Source organism: Lasioglossum baleicum, chromosome 9 (genome assembly GCF_051020765.1).
Source record: "Lasioglossum baleicum chromosome 9, iyLasBale1, whole genome shotgun sequence".
Taxonomy (NCBI): domain Eukaryota; kingdom Metazoa; phylum Arthropoda; class Insecta; order Hymenoptera; family Halictidae; genus Lasioglossum; species Lasioglossum baleicum.
In genome coordinates, this window is record NC_134937.1 from 3,582,395 (window position 1) to 3,610,331 (window position 27,937).

The following is a 27,937-nucleotide window of genomic DNA, read 5'->3' on the forward strand; positions in this document are numbered from 1 at the left end:
CGCGGGCAAAAACCGTGCGGCCGACCCTCTCATTACTTTTCGTTACATCTCCGAGTGGCGCGTCGCCCAGACTCCTCGATCGAGTTTCTCTGCCGTAAAATTTAAAATGGAATTCCACGTGGATATTATGTTTTCTCATTACTTTCCTCGGGTCCGGATCGTTCGGTATTAGTTTCTCCTTTACCACGCCGCGCTTCCCACCGTCCCTTCTCGTGCGGAAATATTTCCGCTTGCCGCGCTACCGCGCACAGATACATCCCTGACTCGATTAAAAAGGAAAAGAAGAGTTACGGATGGAAATCTGAACGTGCCGCTGGAAAAAGCGTGCCTCCGTCCGTCGCCGTCGGAACTCGTTTCGTTAGAATAGATGTGAAGTGGTTATTAAGGGGACATTACACTTTCACGGGTCGGAAAAATCTATACTATTATTATTGACAGCTTTCGAGAGATAATTTAAAAAAATTGGTATTCAATAAACAATTGATCGCAGATTCAAGTTTTTTACGAATATCTAACTAAAGCCAACCGCCACGAACATGCAAAGGAAAAATTTGTTCAAAATGTTGACATATCAAAAAATCATTAAAATTGGTGCGGGCGTCACACATCGAAAGGTTCACCAAAACTATTATCGTTATTTAATCATTTTAGTTCAAGGGATCTCTGCTTTATACAGGATGTGACCGATCTGGTCGTACAAGCCGCAAGTAGGTGAACCTACATAAAATCTGTTTTCGTTTAAGGTTTCGTTTTGGAGAAAAACGAGTTTGAAAGTTCTCTCAGCGAATACGCGTGCTATTAGATCGGAATCGGCGGTACGTCTGTTCACGACAGACCAATTCTACTTTCTGCGAATTTTATTTCGTTTTGTTTGTGTCAATTGTATACGAAATTTTGAAACGCATGATCGGTAATGATATCGCCATCTCTTATCTGATGAATAGTTTAAAATGTACAGTTCTGAATGGGAATACGTTCTTAACACTTTATCTACCGGTAGCCTATTAATAGGCTTTTTAATAATTGTGCTGCACCACATGAAAGCTTGGAAATCTTCTTTTACACCATAATCCCGAAGCAAATGATTGGATTTTGTTATTGAAGGATTCTTTTAAAAAATCCTCAGCCATGGACCATGGATTTTCAACAATTATGGAATAATCACCGGTAGGTAACGTGTTAAAATAGAAGAATTCATCTAATTGATTAGTAACTTCCTTTTTGCAACACCAGGTGGTCAGTTTTATTTGTGTCTATCTGCACATACAAACCGATCACTCCGACCGCTGCGCCGCGCCGCGCGTCGTCCCAAACCGCTACAAAACGACGAATAATTCAATTGCGTGCCCACGGAATCGTTTTAAGCGAAACGGAAGGTCGTGCTCGGTGGCAGGGGATGGGGCAACGGGGAGGCGGGTCGATGAGAAATTGAATTTCCCGCGGGTGAACGAAACATTTAGATTGTCACCCGGTTGAATTTTCCCCGCGAAATCCGCGGAATTCGACGTTACGGGTGTAATAGATTTCTATAAGGTTGCGGACGCACACCGTTACGACGACGACGACGCAGGGCGCCGAATCTTTCTCGAACCGCTTCACGCTCCGCTGCATCCAGGCACGTGCAATTCATGAATAAGTGAGAAACAACTTCCGAAACAAGTTGACTGAAGGGTACGAGGGCTGTGTGACCCGCAAAGGAGGATTCCGGAAATTCAGTGACTCCGGTCGCCTTCTTAGAAACCAACGGTGTACCCTTTTTCTACATCGAGCTGCCCGCTGCGCCGTTTTCCCCTCCGTCTCGTTTTCTTATGATTCTCCGAGAGGGTGTCTTCGAAATTTTCATATATTATGCAAACGCTACGTCCGTACCTGGTCCCGAGTCTTTTTTCCCCCAGCTTTTATTTATCCCGTCCTCGTATTTCTGCCATTTCCTTTCGCCGGCTCCTCTCGTCGTCCAATCTCCTTCCTGGTTGAGGACCGTCACGTATTTTTGCGTTTCTTCCGCTCGGATGGCGACCCACTCTCCCGCTAACGAATTTCATCCTGATTCGGCAACCAGCCGAACGAACCTGACGGACTGTTATGAATGAAACTCCGGTTCCCGGATCGTCTTATTCCTTCCCCGTTTCAAGCATTAACCTCGGCTCGAGATAGGACCGCGCGCCGCAGCGCAGCTATCGATCGCAGAATGATCTCGTTATCGAAACTGCAGAAAGTCACGGGGGAATTCAATTTTGGCATCGACACGATCAACGCCCTTTGTCAATGATTTTCTACCGCAAAGTTGCGCGGGACTCGCTCAACTTCTTGCGTCGAAATGCTCGCTGTTGCTCGTGCCGAGGAATTTTCACCCTTTTCATGCTCCCTGAAGTATATTAACACTTAGCACTCGAGTAGCAACTCTGAAAGGCACCACTAAATATTGCTATATCAGTAATGTAAAATAATCGTTACGTTACTAAATTATTTGATATCAAATAAATTATTTAACATTTGAGTATTGCAACAGCAAATGGAATCAGTTTAATATACATAAAATGAAAAAAATTATATAGGATGGAAATGTTCTAGATCAGAAGAAATGTTTGGTTTTCGTGTTAAAATAGTTTCGACTGCAAATGGTTAAAAAGAATATCTACATTTTATAGTAATTTTATGACTTCATACTATGTTTATATTCCAGTGATGATAGTCAGATGATATCTATATTATTATAAATAATTCTTTGTGTAAACAGTAAGAAATGTAATTTTAAAATCATTTGATTCTCCCGCTCTTTCTCTATTATGCAGTGTCAATCTATCATCTATCATGTAGGTTTGACGATTAACTAAATACTATTGCAAAATATACATATATTCAGTTCTGAAGAGTCGAGAATGACAATCGACCAATATCCATCATTCTTTCTAATTTGTAAAATTTCAAGAGAAAGAAAACATCTTCTAATTCTATGTTTTGTAACCGAAAAGGGTTTTTGAAAAAAGTTAAATTCAAGGGTTGAAAAGTCGAGACTGCTTATTTTTAAATGAGCGCAGGTAGTATTTCGTAAGATCTTTTTACAGGAGGTTAGAAGAGTTCAAAGATCAACAATATTTATCATGCATAAATCAGTGACCCTTTATTTTGTAGAGTGGTTTATTTAAATTATATGAAAGTAAAAGAATTATTTAGCAGTTATGTGAATATATATTTCAATGTTTTCTCTGCTGGGAAATTATTAGCAAGAGACCATAAACCAGGTCTACATAATGCACTGTGAATTTTTATACTTTTGTATCAAATATGACAGACAAAATGAAATATAAAATACAATTAATAAAATATTCAACCCATTGATGGAGGAAGTAAGCTTTTGTTCGACTTTGTAACTTTGTAGCTTTGTAACAATGTAACATTGTAACTTGAATAAAAATACCAATCGATCTTTTTTTATATGAAAGTATTATGCATCAATACACTGTGGATTTTATGCATTTACAGCAAAAATGAGTAGGTGCATTTTCAAACAATAGAAATTAAACAATTTAAGAACACCACAATGTTTGTATGTTAAAATATTAAAGAACACCACAATGTATTATTTTCAAATCGTTAAAATGATTAAAGTAACAATCAAATGATTATCTGGCTCCCATCTCTTGCAATAGACGCAGACAATTTTAATTTTGCTTTAAAATCCGCAGTCTAATTATATTATCAACATCACGATCATTAGCTATTATATTGTTATACATTTTAATACAGGAATACAAATTATCTACGATATTTGTTATGATTTGTTACAAAAAAAAATTAACTTACAATTAAAGACTGAATATTTGTTTGAACGCTGACCAAAGAGATTTCATTTTGCATACAGATCTGCAGTACACCGATGAATTTGATCTACTGTAAACCAACCGAACTTCAGTAATAATCATCGGTGATTTGCGTGTGTTAATTGGTATTGTAAGGGATTATTTCAGCTATAAATAGTATATGAGCAGTTTGATGTGGTTTGATATATGATATTGATTTTGCATATTAAAGCAGGGAGCATTTAGTCTATTAATGCAGAGCTTATATTCACTTTACTGCTTTAATCGACAGTGTCAGCTGAATAATGTTATGGATTAGGGATACATACTTATTTTCACAATGTTTGCCGAACAAATTTTGTCTTCCCTCCAAGTTTAATAAAGTATCAACGTAATTATTAGCGATGATATACAGGGTACTTCACCAGATATTACCACCTCGATTTTCGTAATTATTATTATTCGTAGCGAAGAACGTTTATATATGGTTGCATGGTTTCGAGAGATCCATACTTTGGTGTTGTGAGTTTTTTGGTAGGTGGACGCGTAGAAGAGATATGAAACTCTACAAAAAAGTATTGATCTATTAATATCGAAAAACCATTAGTTAAGGAGATATTTTATTTTTGTTGCGTTGTTACACAAAATCACGCTACTCTTAATAATGTTGTAGCGATTTTATTCACAGAAAAGGTTCAATGTGGCGACCGTTTACATCGCGACATTTTCTGAATCGAGAAAGTATGATTGATCTGTGATCTGTGAAAGTTTCATCTAAATCGGTTGTTGTGGCAAAAAACGACAGACAATGAAAGGTGTAAGAATCCTTAGACTTATTGCAGTTAGAGGCCGAAATTCGTGAAAATCTGCAAGTTTTACCATCTTTAACACTAAAACCTATCGAGCCTTAAAAGTAACTGATACATGTTCCCTTATAAAAATGACAAGATTGATTTTATTTAGACTTTGTGCAGCTGTTATTGTAATATGTGCTACACTATAAAGACATCTACAATCATTTCTTATGAAATTATTTTTATTATATCAATAATCGCAATAATTATATCAACATTCCCTGCAATTTCGACAAAAGTTTTTGTCACGTTGTGAAACAAACCAATTGTTCTTCTCAAAAAAGTTCAAATCGTATGTTCGAATATTAAACAAGTTATCGTCTTTTTAACACTACCCGTTCCGGGTACAAAATGTGTCGGATACATGTTGTTTTATAAAAACTACAAGGCTGAATTTATTTAGATTCTTCACAATTTTGATAATAATACATGTTCGAACAATGAAATTTATTGAATAATTTGTAATGGAAGCACCTTTATAATTTCAATAATTATAAATAAATAAATAATGTGAACATAAAAAATAGAAACATAAAGAATGTGAAAGAGGTCATTTAATCGGTCGTGGTACGTTAATGTTAAGAGTAGATAATAAATTTTATGATTTCGGTGCAGAGTTCGATCATTTATAGAAACCAGCAATTGTGCAATTAATTAAACATGTTTCTCGACGTTCCGATCCTTATGTGGATCATTTTCAAAGAGACATTTTTTTGTGTCTGAAAAATAATATATGTATAATATATTTTGAACAAAATTGTAACACAGCCGTGTAAATCCAATCAGGAAAAAAGAAAATTATAAAAACACATACTTGCTGTGACAACAAGAACATTTAAACAAATATTAGCGAGTTACAAATAACCGGACTTTGTTCCATGGTGGAAAATGTGTAACTGAAGTATGTGTTAGACAAACGCAAGGAAGAATATGTCCTATAAGACAACTAATCCAATGATTGGTTGGTCGATATCGATCAATGGTGGATCGTAATCATATTGGGCGGCAAATTTGAACACGTAACTGAACAGTCTTTGTTAATAAAGACATAAATGCCATCACAATGTATACAATTGTGAACACACAACACAATTTTGAAAGCAAAAGAAACAACATTTGCGTTCATGGTATTTGTACCACATTTTTATAAGCAAAGATCAATATTCATATTGTATAGCAAGTGAAGGAAAAAAAAAGAAAAAGAAAACCTTAGATAGAATCTAAATTATATTGGAAATATCATCATAAATAAACATTACTGGTTCAGTAATGTAACGTAATAATCATGAATCTTAGGTGTTTCGTACCTAAGATTAACGCTTTGTTGTTTAATCATATGAATGTTAAGAGTGTCCGAATATTCGTGAGAGCCACATTATATAAAAAGAACAAGATTAATACACTTTATAAAATATTTGAACGCAACCTGTGTCTTCTTACAGAGATCTAAGATCGCGGGAACTCAAGATACCCAAGATCTCAAGAAACTCGGGAGGCTGGCAAGGTTTCGAAAGATTTCCATGAAACTTTCAAACCTACACAGGAATGACAAAACAGTCTGACATTGTCTTGGAATCTGCTTAGTTTGTTCGAAAGGTTCGCGAAGACTTCGTCGAAGTTCCATCAGTGGCAGCGTGGCGTCATCGCCACCTCCGTGCAATCTCGTTCGCGAGAAAAAAAAAGTTGAATGAAGCGTAAGCTTATAAACTCGTTGGAACTGGGGCGAAGGCCAATCACGATTCGCATTATGTAGGTGGGACGGGGAGGGGGGGAAAGGGGCTTAATTCGCGAGACGCTGGCGAAAGTTGTTCGGCGTGAATAATCGCGCGCGGAGGATTTCGAGGGAGGGGGTGTGTTCGTTGTTCGCAAAGGCAACTTTATGTTGTCCAGAAGCGAGCCTGAAGGAGGGAAACCATCTATTACGGATCATTATCGAGTCTTGATTTATAATCCCCATGGGGTGGATCTTAATACCAGATCAGCTTTCGGTGCTCTATCGCGTGACCCCTAAATCCACGTCTGCTTAACCTCAAACGCGTATTTACATAGATCCTTCCGTATTTGATGAATCCAATTTCATTCTGGTACATCGAAATGATTCAGTATGCATCGTTGCTCATACTCGCACTTCGACCATGGGCCGCTTCTATTATTACAATCTACAGTACCGCTCATTATTATTCGAACAACCGAGATCCCACGCTTTAACTCTCCCGCTTTTTGGAAGGGTGAAGCTGGTACAGCGTGTTATTGTTAGCATGGCCGACTATTAGAATGACTGATTCTCCGTTCATTGTATATGCAATGGTTGTTGTTGCAGCAGCGATCGTTCATTTATCTGACTCGTGATTTTAGAAAGGAAGTTGAATCCCGTATCACAATATTATTCTCTATTTGATTTTCTATGAAACTTCGAGCATAAATCAAACAGAAAAGTTATTAGGACTATGCTATATATATATAGCAATGCGAAGTATTATACATTTATCTGACTTGTGTTCTTAGAAAGCAAGTTGAGGCTCGCGTATCACATTATTAGTCTATATCTGACTTTCCATCAGAGTTCAAGCATTAAATTAAACAGAAAAATGATTAGGACTAACCTCGCAATGGGCATAGTAACAATGGTACATTTATTTAACTTATGTTCTTAGAAAGGTAGTTTTCTTGTATTACAATATGTAATTTTATAAAGGATTATCGTGTAGAGAAACTAGTAAATGAATGATTGGACTCAGAAGTAGCTTTCCTTAACGACAAGTTTATTTAACGATAGTGATTTACTTTTTTCTTTAATTATATGAGCCACAATGTATATATAATTTCGAAACATATTTTACAGTTAATTAATTTGTTAATGAACTGAAAAGTACACATTAAATAATCATTATATTTATCATACGAACTAAAAATATGCATTTCAATTCTAAAAGTGGAAATAGTTCTTTTTAATTCCAATTGATGTAATTTTGGTTTAAGTATAATAAGCCTTTGTCAACGCCACAAAATTTCTATGGCGTTTAATAACATTGTATTTGTTTGGCTTCGCAAGTTTAGGCCCATATTTTTATGTTTGAAATTTACATCAATTTATAATTCTCCAAAAGTAGTAAATTTATAGCTCCTTTTTAATGAAAACTTACACAAAATTTTGAAAAAATAGTGCTCAGAATTTATAGTGCTGATAAAATGAAAATGTATGAATTTAATAAACACTATAATTAATTATATTTTCATATGAAACGACTTTATATGTTTATAAGTTGTTTGTTTAGCAAAACCGATGCTCGTTATGGTCAAAAGATTGTAAAGAATTCTAATCCTCCGACAGCGAAAATTATTTGCATTTCTCGTTACCAGAGATTAATTACCCTTTGTGAACGGAACTACACCCGGTCCAAACTCTCTCAGTCATTTGTCAACAGATCGATTAATCACTGGCCAAAAATAGATTAGCATATTATGTTTCTAATGCTGCGAAACCATCCATTATAATTTATTACCTAACGAGACGCAACAGCCCCGTCGAGCTCACTCAAGCCCTAAATAAAATTGACGGCAGTTTCGAAATTGATTAGCGCAAAAATTCAAATACAATCATTTCAGTGATTAATAGCATCCAAGACACCGAAACGTAGATATTTTACCCCTGGTTTTTTTATAAACCATACTAACAAAATCTACTAGCGATTAGTGTCAACAACAATACACGAAGAATCTAATTGTTGAACAATTATAACTTTTCTATCTACGGAATCAAACTAAAATTCTGCAAATAATCTGTGTTGATACTAAACTGTGGATTTCATGCATTTATGACAATGAGAAATAGATGATATTAAAATCAGTATACAAATTTGAAACATATAAGGTGGAGCGGGGTGTCCACCCTAGTTTTTGCAAAGTTGGACTTTAAAACCTTAACGTTCTTGGCATCAAACTCTTGCCACAGTTATTACTGATGAATTAGTATCTTTGTACAGCGTCTTGCGAAGCTTTCGTGAGAAAATGAAATCACGGATTCAGTAGACGTTCCACAAATTTTAGATTACGCCCCGAACTGGTGATTCGTCCCCTATTTATCCCTACCAAAGAAATTATCTCTTCCCGAGCTTTGGTAGGGAATTGCAGGAGAAGTAGGATTGAGAACTCCGTGATCCTTCGACGAGAATAGTACGAGCCTTCTGCAAGAGCATTCTGAACCATAGAACGCCTCCAACCTTCGTTTTAGATCAGTGTTAAATTTGGATTTGAACTTAAATTGTGAACTTGAATTGTGTGAGCTTAAATTACGAGCTTGAATTGTGAGCTTGAATCGTGAACTTGCATTGAGAGCTTGAATTGTGAACTTGAATTGAGAGCTTGAATTGTGAACTTGCATTGAGAGCTTGAATTGTGAACTTGAATTGTGGGCTTGATCATGAACTTTAACTTTGAACTTTAAAGACCTTTAACTGTGAACTTTAGCTATAAACTGTAATCTGCATACAAAAATTTGAAACTTTCTTAAAAATATAATCCTGTTGATTTTAGCGAGAAAATGCCAAAAATCCAAGTTTTATTATTAGGAATTCAGTCATTCAAAAGTCATGCGTGTGTAAAGTCTAATAAAGCAGTCCAGTAATTGTATGAAGACTTCTGCTAAAATTCTACTCTGCTTTATTGTAGCACACAACTTCTGTAATAGTAATAATTATTAGAATATTCAAATAGTGTAAACAAACAAATAATGAATAACTTTGAACTTTAACTTTGAACTTTAACTTTGAACTTCAACTTTGAACGTGTACTGAACGTTGTACCATTACGATCGCTACGTGTCTCTTACAAATGTAAATTACACGTACTACTGTTTACGAACTAGACCGTTAATTGTCCCTGAACCAGCGGCGATCTTGTACGGGACAACGCTCGAAACAAATTTTAATCCGAAGTCTTTCGGTCGGATCAGAATCACCGAGTCGAATGGGCTTATCGTTACAATGGAATCAGCGGGACACGGTTTCGGATTCAGAAAAAGCAATGCCGTTAATTGGCGTGTCAGGACGGAGAAGCGTGGCGTAGGGACGGATATTTCATCAGCGAGCAATAACATCAGAATCTGCTGATAAATCGATTTCCCTCGGTTTCCAACGGCGGTAAAATTGAATGAATGCGCGGAAATATTTATCGCGGTGTCCAGGCAATGCGGCCGGCGGCAAACGATATAATAAATCTATTCTTTTTCTCGCCTTCTATTTCCTGCTCCCCGGAAGGAGACAAACGAATCGAACAAGTTTTTCACGATGTTAGGGGGCGTCTTTGACGATCCTCCTCCTTCTTCTGGCTGCATGCATTTACACCATCCAGGTGAAATTCTTCGAGCGTGCCGTGGCCTATCGACGAACGCTCGTCGAGATATTCGGATTTTATGGTAATTGCCGGCGATCAATCGCGTTCGTAGACGTTCGACGCTGAAGACGCCAAGATATTTCGAAACCGAGGTTGGGGGTTGCTTCGTTAAAATGAAACGATTGCTTTTGATATCGCCGTTTCCAAAGCTCTTCCTCTCTTCGCTCGCCTTTGAAGTTCCAGGATTTATACACGAGGCTGAGTCGTGGAAATTATTGTGGAAAATATTGCGTTTTCGATGCATAATGAGCAGAACGGAATTTTATATTTATGGCATTATAACGTTCCTCATCAGAAATGCGCATGGACGATTCTACTTCAGACATTGATAAATAGAATCCTTGCAAACAAGCAAACTGTCTTTATGAATCTGCCAATGCTTTCTAATTAAAAATTAGAAACTTTTTAAGAGTGTCCGACTATTAATGGGAGTCACTTCATGTGATAACTAGACTGCGGATCTTAATCATTTTAGTCAACCAAAAGTTGCGTATCAACATCGTTCGATTCTTTTAATATTTTCATTGTTTCATGTTGCGACCACTCATTTTTATTATACTGCATAAAATCCACAGTTTAGTAATCATGGAATTTGGTAGCAGCAACTATCATGCGGTCTTCAAGTTGCAAATTAACCTTCTTCTTGTTTAAATATAAAGTATTCATAGTAATGAAGCGTTTCCTTTGTTTCTACTTGTACTGTGAGATGTACAATGGATCTAAGAGAAGTATTTGAACACTAAATTCCCAATTCTCGAGAAATTATACATATTTAAACTGTGGTAACATCGTTAAGAAAAATAATACTACGATACACCTGGACTCATTTTAAAGCTTGAAGCTTCTACATGTGCAGTACTTCGTTCATTTTTGTCTCAGGTATTTTTGCATCACACAGCGACTGGGAAACTGGAAACTATTTTCTCGAGAAAAAAATGTTAATAATTGAAACGTCTTAAAAACATTAGAACATTTTTCTCATGGCTGAATCGACCACAGATTTGAAAATTGAAGCTTTCCCTTTACAATGACACCTTAATATACGATTATTTAAGTCGATTTATTGAGTTTCGAATAGAAGGTGTATTGCCAATTTTACAATAATATAAGGTCCATCGTGAATACCTTACATGACGAAACTTGTTCCCCATTTTGGTTTTATAAAAAGGTGTAGATCAAGTTTTAATCTGTGATATAAATTCATTCATAAAAAAATTTGGTATGCTCTTACAGACGATTAAATTTGTAGCATTTTCGACCAAAAACGTGTCCTCAGTTTTTCACTCGTTATATCATACACAAAAAGAGTAATGATGATCTATGGAAATAGAGACTTCCAGCTTTAAAATAATTCTGTTTTTATTAGACAGCGGATTTTATGCATTTATGACAAAAATGAGTGGGTGTAATTTAAAACGGTAAAACTATTAGAAGAATTTTCAAATACTTGTTGCAAATCAAGTACAAAATTTTTATTTTGTATAAAGATCCGCTGTCTATTTATTATTCTACTATTGTTTGTCACGAAGTTATCAGTGTTCAAATTTAATCATAACGTGACATCATAAACGAGACATGTAATGACTAGACTGCGGAACTTTATGCAAAATAAATAATATTTGCATTGATTGCAAGACACAGGATCCAAATAAAAATTTCATTCTTCTTTTAATTATCTAATTAAGATGTAACTAATACACTGGCGGCCTTAAATCTTTTTAATATCTCCGGTTTTAAATTGTACGTACCAATTTTTGTTTAAAATGCATAAAATCCGCTGTCTAGTGATGACGAAACATAATTTGCTGATTTAAAATGTAAAACAGGAATAGGAGAAGTACGATCCTAGAATCTTCTTGTGCATTTATTCGTGAAGAGCGTGCGAGAATCATATGCTGTCCAAGATTCGAGTTGAAATGTTATCAATTTAATCTAGCTACTTGAAATAAAATAATAACCTGTTCAGACACACCTGGGGTTCTCTCGTTCCCTACTTTTCGTGTTGTGTTTGTACCCGAGCATGCATACGCGTGTAGTTACAGTTGATGAAGACAGAGTGGGAAAACTGACGAAAACAGAGCGAGGGAGGTCCCCAAGTCCCATAGCTTATGCTCTGCAGCACTAATTTAAACTATTGCTCTCTGGGGTTGCCGTGATTCAGTCTTCAACACTTAGCCAGTTTGCATTTTAATCGGGTGATCGTGATTGATTAATATCCTTCACGCGCTTGTCTATTTTTTCGAATGCATGAGGGAAATCAATCAATCATTCACGAACCGTACTGACAATTACGTTAGCTGAATGTGCTATATTAGGCAAATAACATGATCAGTAGTCTGCGGATCTTTATGCATTTATAGTAAAATCGAGTAGATGAAATTCAAAATCGTTGGAAAATTTAAAAAATTGAAGATGTCAATATATGATTTCTCCTCCATTGTAACCATTAAGGGAAGAAATAATATTCAATTTAGTTTCTACTTTTCGCAATCAATGCAGACAATTTTTATTTTGCATAGAGATTCGCAGTGTAGTTATAAATCTTTAATCTCTGAAAATCTGGGACTAATTCTTTTATGATCGCAAACCTTTATTGAATGTAATGATACCAGAAACAGCACCGGATAGTACTCAATAGTATAACAAAATCGTCAATGATGTTTTATAATCGTAAAACACCTTACGGAATGATTGATTATGTTAAAATATTATTGACTGTACTAATGTAGATGGTAACTAAATATAACCTGCGCGAAAGTGCTGTGTATACCTATTTGCAAAGCTTCTGCAATGCCTCAATTTACACAATTTCCTTAAAACACTTGAAAATCGCTAATGAATCACGCTGTTTCAAAGATTATTTAAGATCTCTTGACTTCCAATGAAGTAAACTACTTCACGGATGAACAAATAAAAAAAACAATACTGAAACCTTATTCTTCAGATCTTTAACTACCTCGCATCGGACAGCAAAAATGCTACGACTTACGCAAAATTTTGAAATCAACTTTTCTCCGACTTTTCGGGCCGAAAACCCCACTGTGCGACGATTCCACATCCGAGGAGAAAGCCGAACAGCAAACATGAGATTACCGGCGTTAGAGGACATAAACTTTTTCCGGAGTGTCGGAAGTTAATCGAAGAGGCCGCAGAATCGTGAACCCCTCAGTCGGCGAGTAATTACGATGATCAAATTACTCCATTCTCTCCAATAAAGCGGCCATAGACAAGCCTAACTAGGTAACGGTTGAAAATGGAATTACAGAACCTATCGGGGTTCAGCCGATCCTTGAATTGGACCCGGGGAGTTTGCGAGGGGTTCGGTTTCCCGACGATCGCGAACTATTTGCTTTAAGCGGATTCTTCGTCGTAGATGGTCTCGGCCGCCCCCTGCGGGTTCACGGAGGTCCTTAGGAAGCGACCCGGGCATTCCATTGTTCGGCCAAGTGTCCCAAACGTTTACAGAATGTCCACGAGATGCCCCATTGTCCGTCTAAACGTCCTGGATGTCTATATGATGTCCCCCGAACGGCATTATACTGGCCCGGGACACTGCATTACCTCTGTTTATTATGTAACTCCGAAACGCCTAAGCCTCATTTAAATGCATATGCATACAGACTTGACCCCTCGAAGAACATATACATATATATATATATATGTATATACGTATACAATATACGTTTAAACAGAGTCGCATAATAAACGGACATATAATTTATCGGGGTGGCCAACATAATGGCGTCCAGAGGAACCCGGACGTTCTAAGTACACGTACCACGGGGCAAGAACCGATATAGATTTTAATTTATACCCCTCGTTTACGGTATACGCGGTTAAATACAGTGTCGCGTAATTAATCAAACACCCTTTATTACAGAATTACTTCCTGCATGCTATTTTAGGAAATGTAATCGGATAATTGTCTTTGAACCGTTATAATATTGATCAGACTGCGGATCTCTATAACAAAATCATATTGGAATAAAATAGAAATTTATTTCCTCCCTCTTGACCCTTTAATGTGTGTGTTTGTTGTAATACTGAATAGACTGTGGATCTTTATACACAATCAAAATTTTCCACCTAAATTACACCACACTCGAATGAAATAGAAATTTATATTTCCTACTTCCATCCTTTAAGATTATATAATATTGATTATACAGTGGATCTTTATACACAATCAAAGTTTTCTACCTCAATTACACCACACTGAAATGAAATACACATTTATATATCCTACCTTCACCCTTTAAGATTATAATATTGATTAGACTGTAGATCTTTATATACATAATTAAAATTTTCTACCTCAATTATACCACACTATAGAATAACAGAAATTTATTTCCTGCCTTGACCCTTTAATGTATGTGTGTTATAATATTGATTAGACTGTGGATCTTTATACTCAATTTTATACACAATCAAAGTTTTCTACTTCAATTACACCACACTGGACTAAAATAGAAATGTATTTCCTACCTTCATCCTTTCAGGACGGGCATCATCAATAAATATGGTTTTCTTCTGTGACTAAAAGTCTGAAACATAAGTGACCGTCCACCAAATTAGTTGACGCTAAGTAGCCTAATAATAACCTAAATAGGCAAATAATAATCTAATAAGTAGACAGCAGATTTCATGCATTTATAACAAAAACGAGTAGGTCTAATTCCAAACAGTAAAAACATTAGAAGAATTTAAAAATACTGTTACATTATTTATAACATATTAACAAAGAAAATAAATGTCTATATCACTTCAGCTTGTTGCAATTCAGGTAGAACATTCTTATTTTGCATAAAGATCCGGTGTCTAGTAATAAGTGTGCTAATTAGACACTCGTCCTTAAAGGGTTAATAGGTTTAGAAGGTTGGAAATGATATACCAATATTTTTATAGTTCTAACGTTTTTACTATTTTGTGTTTCCCCTGCTCATTTTTGTCACAATCTCTTAATGCCCGGGGAGTTCAATAATTCTAATATTTAAATAGTGCAAGCAAACATTAGAATAATGAATATGACACATACATACGTGGTGCAACAAATCTATCGATGATACACGTTAGTAGGGACGTGAGACAAATCAAGAAAAGCAGTGATTTTCATAATTCCCAGTTAGAATAAATTTCGACCAATTGTTATCAAATTGTTAGCAATGTTATCAAAATTCTTGCACTCTTCAAGTAATATACTAATTCACGTAACGTCTTAAGGAAATAAGAAGAACGTGAAGACGTTTGATCTAATTTTGAAACAGTTTTCTGTTTTAACCCCTTGCCTTGCAATATCGTGTCTGACACGCGATGAAAATTCTCAGCACGTTTTGATAAAAATGATTGTTAATAATTTCTTTTAAACCGAAATAAAATTCTATTTTGGTTTTGTTAATATACTGCTATTGAACATACAGGCATACAATTTATATTAATATTCTTCTTTTTTAGGAAATTACGATCTACAATATAAGTTCTGGTCACTGAAACCGTAAAATAAATCGTAAGTAAGGCAAGGGGTTAAAGGGTGTTTTAGAGTAATTATGTGAGTCACTATAATTGCTGTATCAGTTGTATATGAGGGAACTACTTGTATCGATTGAGGAATTATTCTTTATAACGATATATGATACTGGGTACATTGAATTTGATTAAGGTATGCAAAGTACAATATTAAGTTTATGCAATTTGCAATTTTTCGAGACGATTTTTAAGAAGGCGGAACAAAATAGAATACTATTTTCAGTGGTAGTAGCCTTGGTAGATCTGAAATATACCAAAATTTGACTGAACTCTATTAAAAGATATTGTCTGGCATTCTTTGAAAATTTTCAGAAGCCATAAATGCATAAAGGTCCGCAGTCTAGTTACAACAAATCTAATCTTCTTGTATCTTTAAACATTTTTGATTTTGTAAAATTTCTACGGGTACATTTCGATAAAGAAATCAACGTTAACAATTTAATTTGTATAAACACGACTCTGTTTGAATGAGATTTGTTGAGTGTTAGAATTGCATATCCATACGTGAGTAGATTGAAATATTAGATCGTGAGGTTGTTCAATTATTAAAATACGGATTTCAAAATTAAAATATGGTATATTAAAATAGAACAGATCTGAATACAATAGAAGGCCATAAACAATAAATGCAGAGAAGGAGTGTACAAAGAGAGAAGGAAGGTGAAGCAAATGCAAAATAATGCAATACGAGGTAATATGAACGGAAAACGATAATAATAGAGTTTTCATAATACGCGGCACAGCAAAAATTATGTGCATGAATGAAGATTGATTGATTATTGATTTTGTACGTACTTATTGTCTGTTTTATTCGTAGGAATAAAACTTTTTATTGAAATATTTCATTAAAATTTATATGCGTATAAAAACGTGTGTATTAAACTCGTTATAAAATTGAATCGGTTACAGTTTTTCATTTAATTTGAGAGAGAGAGAAACATGAATATTATTTTAAAATTATATTATCTATACGTAGGTAGGTGAAGCCTCATAATAATAATTGGACTGTGAATTTTTATGCCGAATGTAACGCGACGAGGAACGAGACAACCCCAGGGGTGCCAATCCGCCTCGGCACTACCCTGAGATTAAGAAAAGAATCGCGCCGCGACCGAATGTTCTAGAAGGCCGCATGTTCGAGAAACTTCTAAAATCCCTAACAACGCCCAAACAAGGGTTAGCAACGACTAGTATAAATACCGGTAGACGATCGCGGAGAAATCACTTTTGCTGCGCCTGTGGGAGAGGACGAGGTAAGACCACGGCCGCCCATAGGTTAGGGAGAGTACGAAGCAATGCTATCGGACGCCTGGCAGGTCAGGAGAGGACAGGGGTTGCACCTGGACGCCTCTCTGGATAAATGGGAGAGGACGGCCATGAAGGCCGGCCGCCCGCCGAGAGGAAAGAACAGGGCAGCTTCCTGGCCGCCTGAAAGTAGGTTCACCAGGTTACTCTGTACGTCTTGGAGAGGACGGCCATGAAGGCCGGCCGCCGAGCTTATAGAGGATACCTGGTGAATCCGAGTCGTCGTCGTTTTCCCAATAGGAGAGTACGGTTGAAATAAACCGGACGCCTGTTTGGGAAAACCTTTTATTAGTAAAATTATTTTAATCTTTCGTTGCTAACCTTGTTCAAAGGTTTATTGTAAATTTTACGAAAACTTTCGATGTATGAAACTAATTGGAAAATATATTCTTTGTTCAGAGAGAAATCCCAATTCCTATTCCTTCCGATACGAGAGAGAGAACCTGTTCCTACTAGTATGTCGGATCCTACACGAATAAAAATTTTCTGCACCAGTTGCAGCCAATTAAATATTTGGAGTGAGATAGAAATTTATTTCCTGTTTCAATATGTCTAACAGGTTGAACATAATAATGAAAATATTTTTAAATTCTTTTATAATGCTTTTACTGTTTTATATTTATCTTACCAATTTCTCATATGAATGCATAAAATCGGCAGCGTCCTAGTAATCAAAGATTAACATTCTCAACGTAATTTAAAATGCCAAACACTTACCGGATAACACTCTAAATGATAAAAACATATGATTCTTATGATGGTAAGCGAAATATAATATTTTTCATGGAAACTGCATGGTTTTTATAGAAAGAAAGTCTTCGGATCTCTAAAAAAAGTTTTGGTTTTGCATAAAGATCATAAATCTAAATATTAATATATAATTCTATATTATATTGTTAGTACAGTATTTTCCGTAACAAACTTAAAATTGTTAATCTTCAGAGCCACAGTGAAAATATGTCATCTAAACATAAATGGACGCTCCCACACCGTTTAGAATATGGGGGATCGAACAATGACAAGATGGCACGACGGAATCCGAGCTGAAAATGAATGCGGAGCGAAAAAAACTGAATAATTCGTTTTGACGTGCGGCGAAAAAATGGCCGCTCAGCGAAGGTAGTAATGACGCCTGTGATTGCGGTAAAACGGCGCGAAATGCGACACGGGCCACTATACACCGGAACCTACTTTTCCATCAAACGTGCATATCCTGCCACGCGGATTTAATTCCTGCTCTTTCATTTCACGGAGAGCAGCCCGGCACGATATGAAATCTCGCCCCGTTTTCGTACTTTCGCGCGCATATCCCCGGACCCGAGTCAAATCTCGAGATCTTCCTTATTCGAACGGCGGCGCACAAATGCAAGCGAACGCGGACGCCTCTGTGCATGTGTCATTTTCCACGTTTTTCCAGAGACTTACGGTTCTGCCGTATTTAACTTTCGCGTGGATTCACTTTTGATACGTTCCCCAGGTAGAATCAGCAAAGTGGAACTGCTTCGAATAAATAGCTTTGTGAAATTATTTGAAAATGTGTGTTCTCATCAAAAAATGTAAATCAGTATAGTACACGTCGTAAATGTGGAACGTCTGATTTAAAAAATGTGCTAAACGTGGAAGAATTTTAATGAAATTCATGTGAAAAAATTTTAATACCTTAAATATCTTATTTTTATTAATACTTTAAAGGAAGTGAAAATTGACGGTTCTTAATAACTGTATTTAACTCCTTGCCCTACAATTTATTTTACGGTTTTAGTGATTAGAACTTTTTTGCAGTTCGTAATTTCCTGAAAAGGAAGAAAATTTATATCTACTGTATGCCTACATGTTTTCCAATAACTATACATTAACAAAACCAACATAGAATTTCATCTCGGTTTAAAGGAAATTAATAACATACATAGTTATTAGACTCTGTTCTGAATCTTCATCACGAGTCTGACACGATATTTTAGAGCAAGGGGTTAATCTTGAATACTTAAAAAATCTGAAGCGCGAATGTTTATGAAATAGATAATACGAATAAACAAATATATTTCAGTTTTTGGAATAGCAATTTTCATAACACACTTTGAAATTTCGTTTCGAACATTGTTCGAGCAAGTTTAATTATTCATAATGTTATGAAAAAGTATAATTTCTTTACTTGTGAAAGTCTACGAAATTGTCCTACATAAAATTTGTATAGCTTTTACAGGTAAAAATGAAACGTAAATGACTTTCTGATTCGTATCGAAAAATTTATAAAAATTGTTTATTATACGTCATATCGTCTGTTATTTCATATTACCTACATTTACCCTAATTAATTATTTGATTCGCTTGGAACATGATATCGCTAAAAGTAGTATCGTACGGAACATTAACTCGTAAAGTTGATAACGTCAGTTTATATATTGGCCGTTCACAATTATTTACATTGCGAACTGGACACGGTTAGTAGCGCGATTGAATAGAATATGAGCAGATTAATAATATTACAAAACAATTGTCAAAGAATATAATTACAGCGGCAGCCGAACCTAATAGAACAGAACATGATAATACAGTTAATCTCCTTCGACCGGAGTGCAATTAGTGCTTTCGCCGCACAGAACGAGTATGCTAATCCATTACGTTAAATATTGGTTGAACCTGGCTAGAGCCTCGATTATGATAATAATAATAATGTGATCGAAGTTTAGGCTGGTTAAAGATATTTAGTAGCTTCGTGTACACTTTATTCGAGACGTTCGATCAAAGTATCAAATTTAATTAGATTTCGTAGGAATCAAGGACACGAAATGTTGTGCGAATATCTTCGACAATTTCGTACTGATCCTGTTAACAAATATTTCGTTGATCTCGTTTCTAAATTATAATCACTTTTGTGTTTCAATACAATCGGTAACTATTTATACATGTGGCTTATACAATATTTAAAATGTGTACATGCGATTATTTCCCTCAGTATCACAATTGTAATAAAATATTTCAGATAATTGTTGCGTATTTTATCTGTTGGGGTTACATCTAAATTTTTTATTAGAGCTGTATATTTTTTATTATATTTTTGTATAGATGAAATCGAACCATTTTCAAAATTGTACACACACATTTGTATTTTGCATAGATTTGTCTTTCTACATGTCTTCTTCTTATTGCTAATATTAAAAATTCTTTCTTCCAATCTTTGTGGAAATTCTTTTCCTGCGTTGATTACAATTTTTAAGGTTTTTATGCACCTATACAATAATTATACGTTTACATTTAGAACAGGTTTGTGAAAAACAATTTGTTTCACGTATCCCCACAGGACGAAACTCTTTGTTTTTAATTATTATGTTATGAAGCTTTTACTAACATATTTGTGACACTTTTCTGATTCAAATGAGACCAAACATGATATAGTTCGGAGAATATTTGCTCGTTCAATTGACGATTCAATAGAACCTCGATCATTCGTACCGACAACACGTAAATTCGTGAATTAATCAAGAAAATATGCTCAAAATTACATCACGTTTGGTCTCATTTTAATCAGGAATGTTTCACAAATATGTTGGTAAAGATTTCGCAGGAATCAAGGACACGAAATGTTGTGCGAATATCTTCGACAATTTCGTACTGATTCTGTTAACAAATATTTCACCGATTTAATCCGGTATCGTTGAAATTCGTCTAATGAAAGGGAAATTACGAACAACCCGGTTCAACATTCTTCAGGACGATCGGAGTTCCGTTCCATATGCATAGAGCTTCATTAGGCTTTTGTAAAATTCATAAGAATTCTGCACAATCAGAATTTACCGTGTAGCATAAATTCCGACTGATTTCATTTCGCGATTGCGGAACGTACGACATTTTGTTTCCTTGCTTCCCGTAACTTTGACTCGCGGAAAACGCGAATAATGGTTTCCCAAATACAGTGATCGAGTTATTCGAGTCTCAGTATGAAGTCAATCTTTTATAAGCACGTGACGTATAATATTGCTAAATGTATATTTGCAATTCCAAAACTTCAGTACTTCATAGAAGTACAATATGAATGTAATGTAGCAAGATTTTCATTCCTTCTAACATAAAATCGTCAATCTGTGCAAGTGGCTCGAACTTTTCAATCACCCACCGTAATGTTCACGAACAGTATTCTTCTATGACAAATTCTTTGCTTTTAGTTGTGTGTACATTAATTGATTCATTAGAAAAATCCATGGATACCTATCTGGCTTATTTGATCACTTCATAAGATACCTCTCAAACTGCCATAACTATACAGTTGCTTATACATAATTAATTAATTATATTAATTAAATTATTTTGTTGTTTCTCGATCGTAAATATTTGATGAAATTTGATATATGCTCTCGGCGCACGGTTTCGATCAGTAATACAGACAAAGCAAATTTGCAATAATGAACTTATCAACGTTTCGATCCGGGTTTGGATCATTATCAAGAGATTTGCGTCTGGAAATATATAATAAAAGAATATAATAGAAATTTAACAAGGGGAAACACAACACTGATTGTAGTGAAGCTTTTAGAAAAAACATACTTGCTATGTATAAATAACTGTTTAAAAGAGTGTAATTGAGTGACTGTTTTCCATGCTGGTCTGAATTGAACTGAGATGTGTGTGTGAAGATCGTTGAGAGAGAGCAAACATACAGTTACTGGAACGACGTATATTGACATGTGGCAAATCAGACACAATGATCGAAGTTTGTTGAATCGATTCTTGGCGGTAAATTCAATTTGACGAAATGCCTATTCCAACAATACACAGCCAGGTGTATACCATATACATATGGTAAGAAAATAATTGACATTCAATGCTTATGACCATAGATGTTATAAAGCACAAGGTGTTTCTTGGCAGAAAAACGTTGAGAAGTTAATTATTGCGCTTTGTCTGTATTACTGATCGAAACCGTGCGCCGAGTGCATATATCAATTTTCATCATATATTAATTAATTTGATAACAATTAATTTTATAGAAAATGTAGTGGTAAAATTAAACACTATTAGGAAATTTTATATGATTCAATATTATTAGAGGGAAATAATATTGTCTATAAAAATTTTAAAGAGAATTTAATAATATGTATTTTAAAATATCATTAAATTAGTATGAGAATTAATTTTATAGAAAATTTAGTAGTAACATTAAATTATTATGAAATTTATTTATAATCTAGCATTTATATCTATAGTTAATACTATAGTGGTATTGTTAGTATACATAATGTTTTAAATAGCACCCTATGTTTTTTTGTTAATTACTTCATTCAAATGTCCATTCCACATTTTTTAAATGTCATTAAAAATTAGCAGATATCACTTTTAGAACTATGAATTATACACTCAAGGGTACTCGATATTGATACTCTGACCCTATGCGTTTCTAGGACCAAAGTGGTATTGTAACACTTTACATTCCTGAACCCCTTGGTATTGTGGTCCTCTGCACTCTGAGACCCTTGGAATGATAGTTGTGTCTATTCCAGATGACCTTGGAATGTCGTCCTTGGGAATCTTGACAATGCACTGACCCCTAACCCTTTAGATGTCCAAGATCACTTTGAAGATGGAATGTTCTAGCAATATAACTCAGCATTAATCTCCTACAATCGTAATGCTGCACAAAATATTTTTAAAGGTTACTTCTAAATCAATTACTAGAGTTCCAGTTTGAAAAAGCATATTTGCAATATATACTGGGTATTTATAGGGTGTATATTTGCATTTTGCAAATATCGATACTACAAAAAAGATAACATGAATTAATCTTAACAGAAAAATATTCATTGCAGCGTATTCGATCATTGATATCATTAAAAAATATATTCTATATCATCATAGGTAGAAACACCAAATAGTTGTCGTATTGAATGCATTTAAAACTATTGCCATAATATTTGTAACTCATTAAAAACCAATCAAAACAGAAAACTTCCTATTTTGCTACAGTTTGTTGTAATGGGGCTAGGAAATTCTTATTTTACACAAAAATCCTCAGTCTATCTGTAGTGTTCGCGTCACTACTAGCCAGCGTTTTTTTTAATATTGTGATTCCAAAGAAATGAAAAGAAGAAAGTTATACTGTTTTCTTTTTTAAACAATGCAATTTTTTTATCAGCATTATTTTTTCAGAGATGAAAGTGACCTCCTATTTTTTAAACGGAATGCTATGTATTTTTTTTATATCATATGCATCGTGTGTCAAAATGATCTTCAAGGTCACGATTGGAAGAAATACTTTGAGAACCTCCTGCCAATGTGTTTACAAGTATTCTTTATTGACAAGGCTACAGTAAATGTTCAATACGACTTCCTTGTGCTTAATTATAATACATTTTTGGTAGCTTCTGCCTATTTTGCTTTGTTATTTTACTTTGCAAATCGTTTACATTTCTGATCGTGAATTATAAACGACATATTTCCACTTGTGACCTTGTATGGCTTCGAAGATCAGTGTGTTGTATACAAATGATTTCTTTTTGGCACACGCTTTCATACCATCTAAAAAAGTACATTGGTGACACTTTAGTTGGTACACCCAGTACATGTAGAGCACAGTAAACGAAGGTGAAAAGATCTCTTTTCCTGCGGATTCTCTGTCTACATTCGGACGAGTTTGTATTCCCCTGTAATTACACGTGTTCAGTGGGGAAACTATAGGTCGGCTCTGTAAACGAACTCGCAGAATATCGGGAAATCGGTCGAGCAGTCCCGAAAAATTGCCGGAGATTGTATCGTAGCGATTTCCATTACCGGTAACCGCTTTGAATTTAGATTCGTCGCTAATCGAATTCATTTCCGAAAATATTCCGTTCCCGCTTTAACGCCCACACACCCCTCGCCCTTTACACGCTTTTCCTGGTCAATGGCGCTCACTGCCGTGAATCGTAAAAACTGTAATCACATTCCTTTGAGGGTTACGCCGGGAAATCGAAGGAATTCGATTTTACAGTAACGATACTACGTTACCCGCGTACACTCCCTTTATTGGGTTACACTTTTTTTCACGCGCGGCAGATCCGAGCATAACGAGAAATAATTTTTAAAAGTAGTTAACCGCAATTTTTCCGAAAAGCCGGTCAGTAACCGTGATAAATTGTGGTCGGCAGATCGTACGTTTGAATTTGTGGCCGAGGATTAAAATTCGGCACTGGACACCGTTACAGCTGCAAAAATACAGATTTACTGGCGCGATAAACAATTCCAGTTTTTTAACAATGCCTGGCGAATCGGGTTCAAATCGCTGCTCAATTTGTAACGGCGAAATACCCGAAAAAAACGTTAAATCCCTTCGGGGTCTAATGGTTTACTCATCATTAGCACGAGGTGAATAATGGTTTTATCAATGTACGCTTTCGTTCGAGAATGAAAATTGATATATTTGTTGATAAATGTGTATCTATATGTGCAGTGTGTTTTCAGACATAAATATAAAGATTGTGTTCATTATTTCAAGATCATTTGGTGAATAATGGTTCTATCAATGTATGGTTTCGTTCCAGAATGAAAATTGATATACTTGTTGATAAATGTGTATCTATATGTGCAGTTCAGACATAATATAACGAACACACACAAACGCACACTTTGTTTTCGTCATTTCAGGTTCATTTGAATTTCGTTTGTTCCTTAATGTCAAATTTATACAGGCTGCCCTAACAATTTTCGAAAAATTTTTGAAAGGGTACATTCCAGAGGTCGTTTGAAGTCATTTTTTAAATACAACATTTTTGATGATTACGAAAGATATACTATACAAATAAGAAGTTACAAAAACAATGTAAAATGTTCAATTCAACATTCATTTGATCTCGTTTCTAAATTACCTGTATAATCACTTTTGTGTTTCAATATAATCAGTTGTACATATGACTTATATGTCATATCAGTATTACAACTGTAATAAAATATTTCAGATCATTTTTGCGTATTTTAAATTTTTTAATAGAGCTATACATATATTCTTTATTATATTTTTGTATAGAAGACATTAAACCATTTGCAAAACTGCACACATTTGTATTTTGCTTATTGTTTGTTTTGCCTTTCTACATGTCTTCTTCTTATTACTAATATTAAAAATTCTTTTTCCCAATCTTTGTGGCAATTTTTGTTCTACGTTTTTTAGAATTTTTAAGGTTTTCCTGCACATACAATAATTATGCGTTTATGCTTCACGTACCCCTACCAGACGATACTCTTTGTTCTTAATTATTATGTTATGAAGCTTTCACTAACACTTTTCTGGTTAAAATGAGACCAAACATGATATAGTTTGGAGTATAATTCGATTGACGATTCAGTAGAACCTCGATTATCAGTACCGACGACACCAACACTCACCGAAATTTCTATAAAGTCACTGTGTTTTGTGCCCGTGCGAAATCAATACGGGCCGGTTTATGTACTTCTTTAAGGCCTGGTTTACGTTGTATTTTTGTCCAGAAGAATTTAAAAGTTGTTGCACACGTCTTGTTGTTACTGGGAGCTCCAATTCAACTCGAAATTGTGCTGCATTTTTCCTTTCTTTAGCTGCAGACCTCATTAATATTGACTGTTGTCTCTTTGACTATTTTTCATTACTACCTTTAAGATGATTTTTTCCGTAATTGTCACGTAAATTGATATAATTATTAAGGACAGTATATGACCGATTAGTTTTCTTAGCAATTGCGCGAATAAAGCAGCCCATATCGTTATAACCATCGATTGATGCTTTTTCTTCACTTGTTAGTACTTTTCCTCTCGGAATTCTCATACACGCGAATCAAATTATAACAAACAGGATTTCTGTGAGTTCTAAAACTAATATTTTTAGAATATTCGCAGTTTTCCGTAGTTCTCTGCTCAGAATACAGAGAAACACTAAGTGACTTTATAGAAACTTCGCACACTTGTGTTCTGCACCACACAGAAAAAAATCAAAACAAATGTAAATAGTAGACATAGCGGTCTAGAGTATGCTGTCCCTCTATCCGAGTGTCTACAAGGCACAAGACCATATACGATAAATCAACAAAAATGGTGATATTTTTAAAATATCTATGAAAAAGAAGATGACTTTATAGGAATTTCGGCCACTGTATATTCTGCATTATCTAAATTCGTGAATTAAACAAGTAAATATGCTTGGAATTATATCACGTTTGGTCTCATTTTAATCAGGAATGTGTCACAAATATGTTGGTGAAGGTTTGAAAGGTTTCATAAAATAATAATTAAAACAAAAGAGTTTTCCACTGAATTAGTCTTATCAACTCTAACAATATTTACCAGTATCATCTAGTCAGAAATCAAGGAATAGTGTTTCTACATACAGGGTGTACCAGAGATAAAGTATTATAACCTGTATTCTCGGAATCTAACAAAGATATCGACTTAATTTTATTTAATTAATACTATGCACAGTAAAAAGAAACGTTCAAGTAAATGCTATCGAGTTTAATGAAAGGTATCACAATAACAAAGAATCAATAATACTTTCCATTTAAGAAAGTGTTGGGGAGCCCCCCTTTCTCCCCCAAAAAATTGTCCCCAAAAAATGTAATACATACTAAAAAATATTAGCCCTCCTTAACCATTTAATCAAAAAAATATTAATTCGATATTGTCACGTCTGCCGACGTGTGGCCATGATCATAAGTATAGTTAGTAAGAATTAAACATATAATAATCACCTAGATATAAGTTCTCACACTTCGAACCTCACGTCCGCCATAGTTCTTCGTATTCTGTCATATTATATTTCACTCCCGCCATAATTCTCGGTAATCACCCCACGTTATATTTTCGCAATCTCGTTTTCATAATCAACCATAAGCATCCTGTAACCATACACCGTATTCACCGTAGCTCGTAGTCCCAATATCATAATCAATTCCCCGTAGCCGCTAACGTTTCTCTTTTTTAATAACAACGATGAAATCGACATGTCGTAGTGGTCCGAGGAGGGCCAAGCAGCGACAGTTCCAGTTCCGACTTCGCAACGAACAGTACTCCCGCCTCTTGCGTCCATCCGCCCTCGTGCGGTCTCATCGTTCTCGCGCGCGTGTCTGGTTCCGGTTTTTCTCTTAATTGTAATTTAGTTTCGAACGTTGTATCGTTGTAACGTTGAACGTTATAATATACGCCTAGTTATCACATCATTCAGTGAGTCTCGATCAATTCCTGCCCTTACACAGCGCGCTTGCAATATACTCTTTTGCATATATTTCGTCTGCTTCTGCGTTTCCGCTTTGCACGTCTGAGCGTAATATTGCTCGGTGCGTTCCTCCGGATTCATCGGGAAACGCAGAAGCCTCAATCGACTCTCGCTTATTAATTATACGAGTATCGCATGCCGCGCCGCGCCGGTCGCCGATACCAGTTGTCAACTCGCACGCATCTACACGAGTGAAAACGGTGGGCAACAGTTCCTGGGTATCACACGTGAACCCAGGATCATCAGCGACACCATCTTCCGGGGACGGGTGAAGATCGTCGTTCCCGTGACGACCCAGCCAGATTCTGGTACAGCCGCCAACCAGCAGCGAAAGCAAGCCAGCTGAAGGAGGCCTGCCGTACCCACGGACCAGCCGTTCTACTGCCCGAGAGCCGCTGACGTTTTCTACTCAGAAATCCCGTGATTCAGCCCGGCCGCACTATCCCCTTCGTCGCCATCTCAGTAGTAAGTGCTAGCCAGTAGATTGTGTTCGCGAAGGTCGTGGTCCCGTCAGACGTCGGACGTACGTGCCGCGTGGACAGAGTTGGGCAGGAATTAATTACATGAGTAATTAATTACATCTTCAATTACAATTACATGTAATTGTAATTGTAATTGCAATTCCAATTCCAATGACATGTAATTGTAACTGTAATTGTTAGTAGCAGTTACAAGTAATTGTGGCTGGTAGCTGCAATTCCTTTCCAAACTCCAAACAGACGACGCTCGCGCGTCGCGTGTGAATGTTCACGTTCACACGCGACGCGCGAGCGTCGTCTGTTTGGAGTTTGGAAAGGAATTGCAGCTACCAGCTACAATTACTTGTAAGTCTTGTAACTGCTACTAACAAT

The 27,937-nt window shown here is 35.6% G+C and overlaps 1 protein-coding gene and 1 long non-coding RNA gene across 3 annotated transcripts in view; both read left to right on the forward strand.

Moving 5' to 3' along the window:
- Nucleotides 1-27,937, forward strand: part of LOC143211768 (dipeptidase 1) — a 342,491-nt gene that overhangs the window by 30,649 nt on the left and 283,905 nt on the right. The window lies entirely within an intron of this gene.
- Nucleotides 1-27,937, forward strand: part of LOC143211769 (uncharacterized) — a 138,865-nt gene that overhangs the window by 17,873 nt on the left and 93,055 nt on the right. Inside the window, exon 1 of the long non-coding RNA XR_013009528.1 lies at nucleotides 1-27,551. This exon is cut by the window's left edge and continues 17,873 nt beyond it. This is a non-coding gene — a long non-coding RNA (uncharacterized LOC143211769). The remainder of the gene's footprint in view (nucleotides 27,552-27,937) is intronic.